This window comes from Schistocerca nitens, chromosome 11, assembly GCF_023898315.1.
Source record: "Schistocerca nitens isolate TAMUIC-IGC-003100 chromosome 11, iqSchNite1.1, whole genome shotgun sequence".
In the NCBI taxonomy this organism is placed as follows: Eukaryota; Metazoa; Arthropoda; class Insecta; order Orthoptera; family Acrididae; genus Schistocerca; species Schistocerca nitens.
This window is the reverse complement of record NC_064624.1, coordinates 192,512,378-192,525,587: the sequence shown is the minus strand read 5'-3', so window position 1 is coordinate 192,525,587 and position 13,210 is coordinate 192,512,378. Positions and strand designations below refer to the sequence as shown.

The 13,210-nt window shown below is 43.2% G+C and overlaps 1 protein-coding gene across 3 annotated transcripts in view; it reads left to right on the top strand.

Moving 5' to 3' along the window:
- The window catches only part of LOC126213477 (neprilysin-2-like), a 614,003-nt gene that overhangs the window by 225,290 nt on the left and 375,503 nt on the right, over positions 1–13,210 (top strand). The gene's annotated exons all lie outside the window — the stretch shown is intronic.

The following is a 13,210-nucleotide window of genomic DNA, read 5'->3' as shown; positions in this document are numbered from 1 at the left end:
AGCAGCACCTATCTACACACGCTCCTCGTCAGACGCGAATTCCCATTTTTGGCGCATACCACATGCGCGGTACCCCACGGCCATTGTTCCACTGACTTGCGTCCACACTGTATTCCCGCGAAGGTCGGACGATTTCGTGCGTCTAGCATTGAAAACTTTCGATGACCCGTGGAGACCCAAATAATTGCACAGGATGTTTCAGGAGGAATAGTAAATATCCTTGGAGATGATAGTATAGACAAATTGTTGAAATAATGACATATAACATACGTCCAATTTTTATTGAACATACAGATAGCTGGGTTCAACGCATTTTCGTCTCGTATGTTGGTCCTTACAGGACCCAGTTGTCTACACTTCCTTGAAAATGAGCTTCCAGCGTAATTGGAAAAGGTTCATTTGGCTACTAGGATGCGTATGTTCCTCCAGGATGACGAGGCTCCTGCACATTCTAGTCGCCAGGTGACACATTATCCAAACCTAACATTTCCTGGAAGATGGATCATTGGATATGGGCACTTTTCTTGGTCTTCAAGGTCCCCGGACCTTATCTCTTTCGATTTTTGCCTGCGGGGAGGGTTCAAGGCGAAGTCTACAAAGAAAAAGTAAACCCAAGAACCGATTTGGTCGTTCGGATTATCAATAGTGCAGCCCTCATAAAAGAACGCAAAGACGACCTACACGTGGTGTTATCAAGAGAAGTCAAATGTGCATTGAAGTTGGTGGGGGAATTTTTGAAAATCAACTTTGAATGTCCTCGTTGTCTTTGCTTTGAGTTTGTTAGGGTTACGTACTATAAGCTGTATCTCTGTACACAATTAAAAGTGGACGCATTTATATGGAATTTTTTATGCAATTCGTCTGTACCTAAAATATCTAATATTCCTCCTGAAACACTCTGTATATGGATATATGTGTGGTGTCTGTTCTTTCGGACATGTCCGAAAGAACATGCTTCATGGTATTCTGTAACGACCTTCGGTCGCAGGGGCTGATAGAGATTTCAGAGCTGCTTGGCTGTCTGAATAAAAGTAGATGCTACGATTTTTGTAGGGTCTACTCTAATTCTCCTCCGTGCACATGCTGATAGAAGATATTATGTAATACTGTGGCCATCTTCCCTAAAGAGATTCTAGGCAGCACACCAGACCCGGTGGTTTCATCTGTTTTCGACCTGTCAGTATACCACTATATTATGTCTCCTGAACGGTGTAGTGGTTCGTTCTTCCACTGCTCCCTGCTTCCAACTGTTACATGGTAAGGTTTATTGAAACAGCTAGAAGTTATTGTATAGTTAGTCGACATTTCCCCAGCCATCGCCATACTGATTTGGGATTCCGTATATTCTAACTATATCCAGTTATTTACAATTTTTAGCCTTATGTCCCTGCTGCGGCCTCCATTTTAAGCCACAGATGTAAGGCGGGCATGTCTAGCCTAATATCCATCCCAAGAGTGGATGTCCTGCTAATTCCGTCTGTTTGTGAAAGAAGGCCAGTCTCTGCACTTTGCGAGACTCCCTAGCAGCCACCTCCTGTTCGACTTTGTTCATATTATAAGACAATAAATTATCATTGGTATTTTTGCAGAGGTGTATATCCAGTACGTACTGGGTTTAGACCCCCGTTTACCCTACAGCAGCTTCTAGTGCTTATAAGATTATCTTTCGCAGTGGAATATATTCTTTATATGAGGTGTTCATAATAGTTTTCCATCCAGGGCTACCTCTAGATACACTACAACCCTCTCTAAAGTTTCATCGAGAAACATAATTTTTCAGTATATGTGCTGGACATGCTTCGCCATAAATAATACTACACCAATTTTCGTGCGGCTTGTCTTTAAATATTTTTTCACAATGTTCAGTGCACATAGGTTTAACAATACTATCAAATTTTCTAAGTCTTACTGTTAATAAATCGTCTACTTATTCTTTTCAAGAGTAGTCTCTCGCATTCAGCTCATCTTTGAGTTCATTCACCACTAGGTTCTTCATCTCTAACCATTTACTCGAAGGTCGTATTACTAGAACCCCCTCGACATCCAGGAAGATACAGAGAGCATCCAGAAAGGGTAGTGCTTTTTCCACCTTCCCGACAAGTTGGTGAAGTGTTACCTCACATGATTTGCTTCGTAAGTATTATGAAAATGTGGCAGTTCATAGATAAAATTACGTATTCACAACAACAAAAAAGTATGTCGGCAGAAAATAAAAGTGGCATTATGAATTTGGCAGTACCGTAAGATTTTTCGCTTTGACACTAAGGGTTACTAAAAGTAGCAAAACGATTTTTGCTAGAGCGTTGTCTTACTATTCCCTCATTGAATTTGTATCTGCCTGCTTGTAGTTCTGCTACAAAAGAATTAAAAATCTTGCATTCAGCGAGTCTCGAAAGGCGAACAAAGGCAGCGTGCACCTGACAGGCAAGCACGTTACATTCTTTTTTTTTTTTTTCATCTTGTTCGTTGTCGATCGTTGTGGTTGGTCGCTGCGGACGTCACAGTGACATCCGTTCAAGTTCGTTTGTTGATCCATCCACTCAGTTTTTTTATTAAAGAGGCCAACTGGCTCTCTGACCGAACACGCTGAGCTACTGTGCCGGCGATAATATCAAGTGAATTCAGCAGGATAGTTCTGTGCCATCAAGGAAGTAACTTGTCGGTCACAGAGTTGCCAAACATATTCTGCGCTGTTGCCAAGTTTCAGTTATACTGCCAGGAAGGATACCAGCTGATGTGTTCTGTGAGTGACCTCGGAAGTGACTGTAGCTTCATCTCAAAGTTGCGGGTGGCAAGGGCTGCAAGATCCTCATTATATGCCCATGAGTCTTATTCGCATTTCTGTAACTACACTCCTGGAAATTGAAATAAGAACACCGTGAATTCATTGTCCCAGGAAGGGGAAACTTTATTGACACATTCCTGGGGTCAGATACATCACATGATCACACTGACAGAACCACAGGCACATAGACACAGGCAACAGAGCATGCACAATGTCGGCACTAGTACAGTGTATATCCACCTTTCGCAGCAATGCAGGCTGCTATTCTCCCATGGAGACGATCGTAGAGATGCTGGATGTAGTCCTGTGGAACGGCTTGCCATGCCATTTCCACCTGGCGCCTCAGTTGGACCAGCCTTCGTGCTGGACGTGCAGACCGCGTGAGACGACGCTTCATCCAGTCCCAAACATGCTCAATGGGGGACAGATCCGGAGATCTTGCTGGCCAGGGTAGTTGACTTACACCTTCTAGAGCACGTTGGGTGGCACGGGATACATGCGGACGTGCATTGTCCTGTTGGAACAGCAAGTTCCCTTGCCGGTCTAGGAATGGTAGAACGATGGGTTCGATGACGGTTTGGATGTACCGTGCACTATTCAGTGTCCCCTCGACGATCACCAGTGGTGTACGGTCAGTGTAGGAGATCGCTCCCCACACCATGATGCCGGGTGTTGGCCCTGTGTGCCTCGGTCGTATGCAGTCCTGATTGTGGCGCTCACCTGCACGGCGCCAAGCACGCATACGACCATCATTGGCACCAAGGCAGAAGCGACTCTCATCGCTGAAGACGACACGTCTCCATTCGTCCCTCCATTCACGCCTGTCGCGACACCACTGGAGGCGGGCTGCACGATGTTGGGACGTGAGCGGAAGACGGCCTAACGGTGTGCGGGACCGTAGCCCAGCTTCATGGAGACGGTTGCGAATGGTCCTCGCCGATACCCCAGGAGCAACAGTGTCCTTAATTTGCTGGGAAGTGGCGGTGCGGTCCCCTACGGCACTGCGTAGGATCCTACGGTCTTGGCGTGCATCCGTGCGTCGCTGCGGTCCGGTCCCAGGTCGACGGGCACGTGCACCTTCCGCCGACCACTGGCGACAACATCGATGTACTGTGGAGACCTCACTCCCCACGTGTTGAGCAATTCGGCGGTACGTCCACCCGGCCTCCCGCATGCCCACTATACGCCCTCGCTCAAAGTCCGTCAACTGCACATACGGTTCACGTCCACGCTGTCGCGGCATGCTACCAGTGTTAAAGACTGCGATGGAGCTCCGTATGCCACGGCAAACTGGCTGACACTGACGGCGGCGGTGCACAAATGCTGCGCAGCTAGCGCCATTCGACGGCCAACACCGCGGTTCCTGGTGTGTCCGCTGTGCCGTGCGTGTGATCATTGCTTGTACAGCCCTCTCGCAGTGTCCGGAGCAAGTATGGTGGGTGTGACACTCCGGTGTCAATGTGTTCTTTTTTCCATTTCCAGGAGTGTAGGTTTAGAGGCTAGAGTACAATTACTTGTAATACATCGATGCACTGAATGCAAACTAAATGTCATATATTAATAACTGCGACAATTATTTGTGTTTTACTGTCTTAATCGGATCGAAACCTTGAAAGCGTATTCACCAGACGCGATTCACAATTTTGGAGCTTCTCCAGTGGTTGAGTTGGCAATTCCTCTTTGCTGTACAATATTGTTATTGAGATCACTGTCATTGGCACATCCACCAGAAGACAGGCATGGCCTGGCTTATTGTTGTCAGCTTTCCTGACGGATATTCTGCCTTTGCTCGAAACGTGAAGCCTTAAGGTGAATTCGAACATTCCATATGGCGAAAATTTGATGTTTCTATTCTTCCAGCTCTAACATACAAATAACAGTTACAATAAGCGGCAGAAAAGCGCCTGTGAACCATAATTAGTGGAATCTGACAAATTCCATCTGTCATCTGATAATTGTGAAAACTACTTTTTCATCTTCACAGCACCGCAGTATGAACTCAAGGGTTTCATAGAATACCTATACTTAATTTCGTTGTGATCGTTTTCAATGACAGTAGGGGAGGAGCAAAACCATTTGACTTGAAACATACTTTTCCAGTGGGATTTGAATCTTTGGCTACAGTTGCAGTAGCACGTCCAGGGAGGTATCAAGAATGTTAGCAATCACTCGTTGCTAAAGTATAGCCTAGGGAAGAAAGAAGCAGGTTTCCGACAAAGTAAACGATGAGAGACACTGTCGCTGTCACTTATTAAACAGGAATTGTTCAGAAAATTACAACTATATCTAGTGAAATGAGTAGGTTGATGCATCTCCAGTCTGGCACTATCAGTGAGTTGCCAAACGTTTTCCGAAATGATATAAATGTGTGTGTGTGCGTGTTCTTAGGACATTTCCGAAAGAACATACACTACGAATCGAAATAGACAGACTTCTTAATCAATTAAAGATTGAAGGACAGATGTCCAGGCTGTCATGGGCATTAAAATAGAACAACAGCGTCAGATGAAAATTTGTGGCTGACCAGATTCGAACCCGGATTTACAAAATTTTAATACCAAAATACAGCATCTCGGTTCTTACAATAGTGCAATAGGTGCGCACTGGTTAGATGTAACCGAAGAGAGACTCCAACTCGGACTGTAGTTAAGGGCGAATCCCAAGCGCATGACCACGAACAATTGGGAGTGGAAACTTAATCTCATCAGGACCTTGTTGAAGGACCATGACATGCGATCGTTAGACCGACTGCACAAAGTTCAGATTATAAATACATACATACTTAGAAGCATATATTGCGTTGGAGCAGTCTTACCGATACTGCAGGTCACTGCACATAAAAATATAGCTGTAGCCTCTTGGTATGTGTGGAAACAAAATATCATCAAAGTATCCTTCGACACGGCGACTTTGCAGAGGCAAAACGGAGGACTTTGAATTAAAGACGTGCTTTTAAACTAATACACGCCACTAAGACAGGCATCACGAAACTTCTGTTCCTCTCGTTAGATCCTGGGGATAGGAACGCTCCTGTTAATGTAGCATGCCAGCCTAGATTACGTCCGAAAGTACTATGGCGTTTGGAGCTGTATAAGACTTCCACGAGCACAAACCAACACTAGAACCGTTCATGATTATATTACCAGACACCGTCTTCACAAACCAATTCCGGTAACTTAACCTACAAAAAACTGGAGGAACGTCTGGAAAAATATCAACAATAAAATTATACCAACTAGAGTAAGTGCCGTATGGTGCGACTTTGTAAACGAAACCATACCCACAGCGGAACGATTATGTAAAATCAAATTGAGACCATCTCCATGCGGCGACAAATGACGGCTTGTAGAACTGTAGCGCACATCTTCTCATGTGAAAATACAATCAGAATATTTGGAACTGGACTACGAAGAAGTTAGCACCGTCAATAGAAACGCAGAAAGTCAAATACCGATAACTGAAGCTTTACAACCCGACTGGAAATGTTACCCGTCCGCAAAGAATAACAGTTATTCGTGGCTTCTGGGACAGTTTGTGTTTTACGTGATAACAAACAAAACTTAGTAGAGTACATGTTCTATATTGCAGTAGAACATTTTAAGCTGAAGAAGAATAACAAATATAAGGAGTGGTTTTAAATTTTATCTCTATTTCTTTATGTGGGCTACAAAGAAGTGGGCAGTTTTATTCATTAGAAGAGGAATACAGTTCTTTCACTTTTTTTATTCCTGGAATATTCTTTTACGTTGGATCTAAAATAAGAACTGTTCTAATTTGGCAAAACCCCACCGGCTCCGAAATTTCTTTTATTTGTTGAAAAATATATGGCTTCCTTACAGACCTCATATGCATCCAGTGCATAATAAATGAAATGTGAATACATTTCTGCATGAATGTTTGTTATGTATTTTTCCGTCACCCTTTCCATTGTTATAAGTTATGTTCTACAAGGAACGCACGCCACTGGAGGCGGTAATCTGAAATTTATTTTACCTAAATTACTACTTCAGTTTTGTTCTACAATTTACAAGAATATACGTGTGCAAACATGGAATACATGGGAATAATGCAGCTGAACAGTGCCAGGTATGGGAGAGGCATTGTGGCCAGGCCTCGGATCTTCGACCCCTGCCCTATTTTCCTCCGCCTACCTGGTGCTGATAGTCTTCCCAAACATTTAAAAAAAAATACTCCAGTGATCAGAACGTCTGTCTAGTAAGCAGGAGGTCTGGGTTCGAAGCCCAGTCGGTCACAAATTGTCATCTGCCGTCGTTGCTGTATTTCAACGCGCTGTGACAGTGTGGTCGTCGGTCCTTCGATATTTAAGATGCAATTGTTTTTTGAGGCAATAGAGGTGATTTGCGAACATTTGTCTTGCCATCAATGTAACAGGACTTCAACGGCATCCAACCCTTAGTCATACCTTTGTGCCGGCGCTAACCCATCTCATATACATGCGAATTAGATTGTAGTTCATCTTTAGTCAAATAACGAATGGTCAGTATACAAGTATGCAGGCCGGGTTGGCCGAGCGGTTCCAGGCGCTACAGTCGGGAACCGCGCGACCGCTACGGTCGCAGGTTCGAATCCTGTCTCGGACATGGATGTGTCTGAGGTCCTTAGGTTAGTTAGGTTTAAGTAGTTCTAAGTTCTAGCGGACTGATAACCTCAGAAGTTAAGTCCCATAGTGCTCAGAGCCATTTGAACCATTTATGAGGTATACGAGTATTTACGAACAATATTAGTAGGATAGCAGCGAACTGATCACTTAACCAAGTGCAAAATGGAGTACCTGTGTAATGAGTCATTCCAGCTGCATAGCTGAGGGTAAGATTTGTTAAGCATTTCATTGCAGAATTAATGGAATATCCGCACGATAATCTCTGCAGTCATACTGTATTGGCAGCCCGCGATTGGAGTCCTATGTTCGTTAAATCGGATTACTCAAGCTGAGGCCAAATAAAGATAAGCGTCGACGCCACAACACTATCTTTACTTAAGTAGATAGTCAGCGCTAAATTATGTGCGCCACCATTAATGTTACTGTAAACAGTTTGACAGCATAACACCACCACAACTACTGACAACCTGAACCATTATCATCACGCAGTTGTGACTCTCAGTGATTACAGGTTGCTGATGTTTGTCACGAATAGCGGAAAGCGCCTCTGAAGTTCCATTTGCATTACGACTAGGACGGAGAGAATGCTAAATAGCAGTAATAGGTCACCAAGCGAAGAGAAGAGTCCACGTATTGTCTCAAGTTCTTGCAGTTTGATATTAATGCAGTTCCCGATAGTTTCACACTAACGGGTTCTTTTGGCTATCGAAATACTCATATGGGAATCATAAAAGTGTAATTGCTAGAACGCTCAACTACCTTAATAACACCTCATTCTGGATTGAATACGACTCGGAAAGCGACGTTAATTTGACGTTTTCATCCATCTCCAGACGTCTCACTGAATGAAGTCTGTAGTGCACGCACAGTTGTGTTGCCTGCAGCAAGGATTCTGTGAAGTGTTGTGGCAGCTGGCAGTCGTTGCTGAATACACACATGTGCAAATATCCTCACTGCTCTAGCGGAACTCTTCTTTGTTGCATTTTTTCCATACCGTAATTAGCACAACAACATAAGGCTTGTTCTGCTGAAGAACGTGATGCCCACAAGTCCTTAAATAAGAATCTCCTAGCGGGAGTAATACATGAAAGGAAACAGACTGTTGGACAAAAGAATGGACAGCTCCCTGCTTTTGGCGTTTCCGATAGCGCCTACGATTAGAATCTGGTGTCATATTATGCTTCAGAACTCTAAACTGTTTATTTTTTTACTTCATACTAAAACAAAAGTTGTGATATGAGAAGAGGAAATGACTTTTGTGAGAAGGTTCCTATTTTCTTGGGATTCAAATAGAGTGGACATTTCATCACTGGTTAATATTCTGATGACTAATGACATGATACCCGTTGCAATTGCTCCATGGCACCTGTGAGTAGTCTCACGTTGGTTACTATAAGAACACGCAGGCAGTGATATCCGATCACTGCTGTCAGAGCCAAGGTGATTTCCTTGTGTTTATGGCGAAGCGTCTGCTGCAGTGTCCACGCTCAGCCAGCATAAACAAAGCGCGGCGGCATTGGGCACTGCTAATCGCTGCGCTTGTCGCGAGCCTCGACAACAAGAGCGCACTGTCTCTGCTAACGATTCTATGGAGTTAATACATCTTACTTAACGTAATACGCAGGACGTGGGATGGGTAAAAATTCAGTTTGTAACTTCCCATCGCATTAAATACTTTATGCATATTTGATGCAATATTTATTGTTGGTTGTCTCTCTAATGTTAATAGTATTGATTCAGATTGTGCGTTAACACGAAAACACACACACACACGCAAACAGTCATTGATTCCAGTGAGGGTGACAACTACTGTGTGTTGAACAACACATGCACCAGTCAGTTCCTCAGTTGGCGTCGAGTGGATGAGATTTTTCAATTACCTTGTATTGCAAGAATTGTAGGGAGGGGACTGAAAGTAAATGGACTTGTTGTATGCTAAAGAGCTGCGACAAAGCAAAGCTTGACCGATTATCAGATAATTGTCCACGTGGGCTTTGTGGACGAGTATACTTTTAGTAACCAACCCACCCACGATCATTACGTAAGATTTCTCGAGGGCGTAGGGGAATTGATTTCATTAAGTCGTCGACAGCGTAGCGTGATGGTTTACTTCCCACCATACGTTTTCTATATTCGTCCAAAGGTCGCTTGCATTTGTAGGGACACATGGCAATGACCTTGTTACCTCTGCCCACATATTCTCTATCTGGTTGATGTTCGGTGATCGTGGAACAAACGGCAACAGCTTTATTCTCTCTTGGCCCTGAAACCAATCTCGCACTGCCCTGCTATGATGGATGGGTCTCTGCTCCTGTAAATAAACTGTTATCTCGTTAGTTCATATATTTGTATTTAAATAACGTATTTGTAATAAGCACATTGGATTATTATTTTCCACAGTGTTTAAGAATTCATTCCCTGTCATAGATAAGTGATCTGAATTCAACAGTCCGATTAAGAATGTGGTTCACCCAGTCTATCATATGATGAGAGTCGTAGTCGGATATCCACATTAAGACTGACTGGCTGAATCCCATTAGGACGATCTTGTATCGAAATGAAATTACAGAAATCGGATAATTTGAACGTCTGTATTGCAACAATGCTGCGCACATAAATTCCTATGTTGGAGTAACAGCTAGCATCTGTCTAAGAAAACGTGAGAAATATGTCGACTAGCAGCAATGTAACGTAATTATAACCCATATTTATCTGATGGAAATATTGAATCGAACAATACACATCTATTTCAGTGGAGGGAAGATACTCCATATCAGATTTGCTGATGACATAATAATAATAAAAATCCCGTGTGGCCAATAGGGGAAACCCTCCCCCATATGGGTGGTACCGAGGAAATCAAATACTTGGGGTGAACCAAATACTAACACAATCCTGAACGGCTACTCAATCCGTTGAACCCAAAATCCAGACACATCTGAGTGAAAATCACCGCTACTCTGGTCACCGTCTGTTGGCTCAATGAGCTTGGCTCAAAATATTTGCTTCCAAAGGCTTCAACACCCTCTGGTCCTGTCCGGTCCTGGTATCACCCAGGCCAAACCAATGAAACACAAGAAAACATGAACTATGCAAGCAAAGGTAACTTTACCCCAGGTGGTACACAACCTGGCCACCGATAGGCGGCAGTTGGATTTTCGCACTCTGGGGAGTCCAGGTTAGCACGGCAGAGAATATCGAAGATCTCTGGTAAATTTCTCTACAAGCAGAAAACATTCATTTAAAACTAAATATCGATACATTGATGCAAACAAGAAACCTCAATAACCTCACGAAAGAAATCGTCCGCCAAAAAATTCTCGTCCTTGCTCTTCAAGAACCACGATTAATTGACAATTAAAACTTGCATTACGGAAACCATGCCATCTTCAAGAGCAAAATACAACAAAAGGTAGCGAAAGGCGTACCAATCTTCGGCACTGCATTTCTCGAACACAGATCTATCATCAACTCTGTCAAAGAAATCGCATCCATCAACAACAAAAAAATGGTTCAAATGGCTCTGAGCACTATGGGACTCAACTGCTGCGGTCATCAGTCCCCTAGAACTTTGAACTACTTAAACCTAACTAACATAAGGACATCATACACAGCCATGCCCGAGGCAGGACTCCAACCTGCGACCGTAGCAGTCGCACGGTTCCGGACTGCGCGCCTAGAACCGCGAGACCACCGCGGCCGGCCGTCCATCAACAATCGACTTATGACTATGCTCATTCAGAGCCCCTATAAAAGATATACACTCGAAAATACTATGAGAAAAATTCACCAATATGACGTGAAAATACTAATGGGAGACTTCAACTCTCTATTTGGGACAGAAAAAACCTGTAGAAAAATCATTGGTACAAATTCAACACACCGAAACGCTTAGACCAACGGCACACGTCTGACTGACATTTGCCAACAATTCAACCACAAAATAATGTCTTCCCACTTTAGGAAGTAGCCTGTTCCCAAGAAACATGTTTGGCTACCAGATGCAAGCTGCTTTCGTTCGCCTTTCGAGACTCGCTGAAAGCCAGATTTTTAATTCTTTTGTAGCAGAGCTACAAGCAGGCAGATACAAACGCAATAAGGGAATCGTAAGACAACACTCGAGCAAAATGCGCTTTGCTACTTTCAGTAACCCTTAGAGTCAGAGCGAAAACCTTACGGTACTGCCAAATTCATAATGACGACATATTTTTTGTTGTTGTGAATACATAATTTTATCTGTGAAATGCCACATTTTCATAATAATTGCGAATGATACAGGAAATGAAGTAAATACAGATCTTTTCGAAGTCAAAAGTCGGTAATGTCCTACTAATTCGTGTTAAAATAGGCTCAATCGTCTTACAGATACTTAATGCTTTATTAAGATAGTCTGCCGTCGTGATGTTTCTGTAGTAAGCCGAATTTAATTTGTATTAGTACAGTGAATATTTTAATTGGATTTTCCATTAGTTTATTAAACGCAACAGTAATCATCAAAGAGAAATTAATCAGCAAAAGAATTTTCTTTCACGATATCTAAATCGATCTGACAATGCTAAAGTTGTTTACAAATTCTACGCCAGTAGAAACCTACTGGTTCCCACGATATCATTATACCAGAGAAGTTTTAAGAGTATTTTCGTCTAGAAATGAATTGCGTTGACGGTTGATCGATCAAGAGCGAGAAAGGTAAAACTTTACGAATATATGACGAGAGGGACAAGTGCTTGAGAGAGGACTTCTCTATCAATACAAGTGCCTAAGAGACGTCTTTAATTTCAATCTCCTGGATAGTTTTGTTTCTCAAATCAAGAAGTGCGTTATCATGGCGTAGCACATGTGATGTTGCTCGATTTTCTTACGCTGCGACCGAAAGGTGTCTCAGTTGTTGGCAACAAATTCCAGCTGTGTTGCACACGGCCCTTGGGGCAGAATTGGTAGCCCAAAACACACTTTTGGAGCTATCAGATGTAAAATATTATGTTCACACTACTCTTTCCTCGAGTTTATGTCTTTTGGAGGGGCTCAGCCTTTCATTTCTTCTTAGGAAGTTAACGATAAAGGCATCATAACACGTCACCAGTAACAGTACTGCATACGAATGCTCAGTGAGCGACCTGATGACGTTCAATAATAGTCACTCCGTTGATTTTTGTTGTTTCGAATTAGAGCATGCAGTACTCCTACACCAGACTTCTGAACTTTGCCTGTTGAATGCAGATGTCGCATGATGGTAAAATGGTAATCTATCACATATATCAGTAGTCGAGACCTCCTTAATGTGGAAAATCATTCATGCCAGAACGATCTTTGTTGAAACAAGATTATCTTTTTCTGGCGTATTTTTCCCAAAAGCCCTCGCTCCACACACAATTCAAATCTTTCTAGCTGCCTCCTCTGCATTCACCCCTCTGTTATACCAAAAGTAAACGTTGTGTTGCAGATGTTACACCTATTTCCACTTGCGACTCAATTTTACAATGCTTAACTGTAGTTCATGATTTTCAAGTTTGCAAAATCCATTCCTTAACTGCCAGATAATAACTAGAACTTCAAATTCGAAAATGACAGTTGAGACACACGCTGATAGCGTCGCGACGCGTTCACCTGGGCGGTGCCGGATTTCAGGCGGCGGGTGGCGTCTGGCCGGAGGCTGGTAGCCGCTGCAGCGCGAGCGTAAGCTGTTATGATCGCGGCGCAGCCACGAGCTGTCCTGCGGAATTGTTTCTGCAATACTTGTTATTGCATGGTGGGTAGAATGTTAAGCGAATTATCTTCGATGTTCAGTCAGACTCATAACTTTA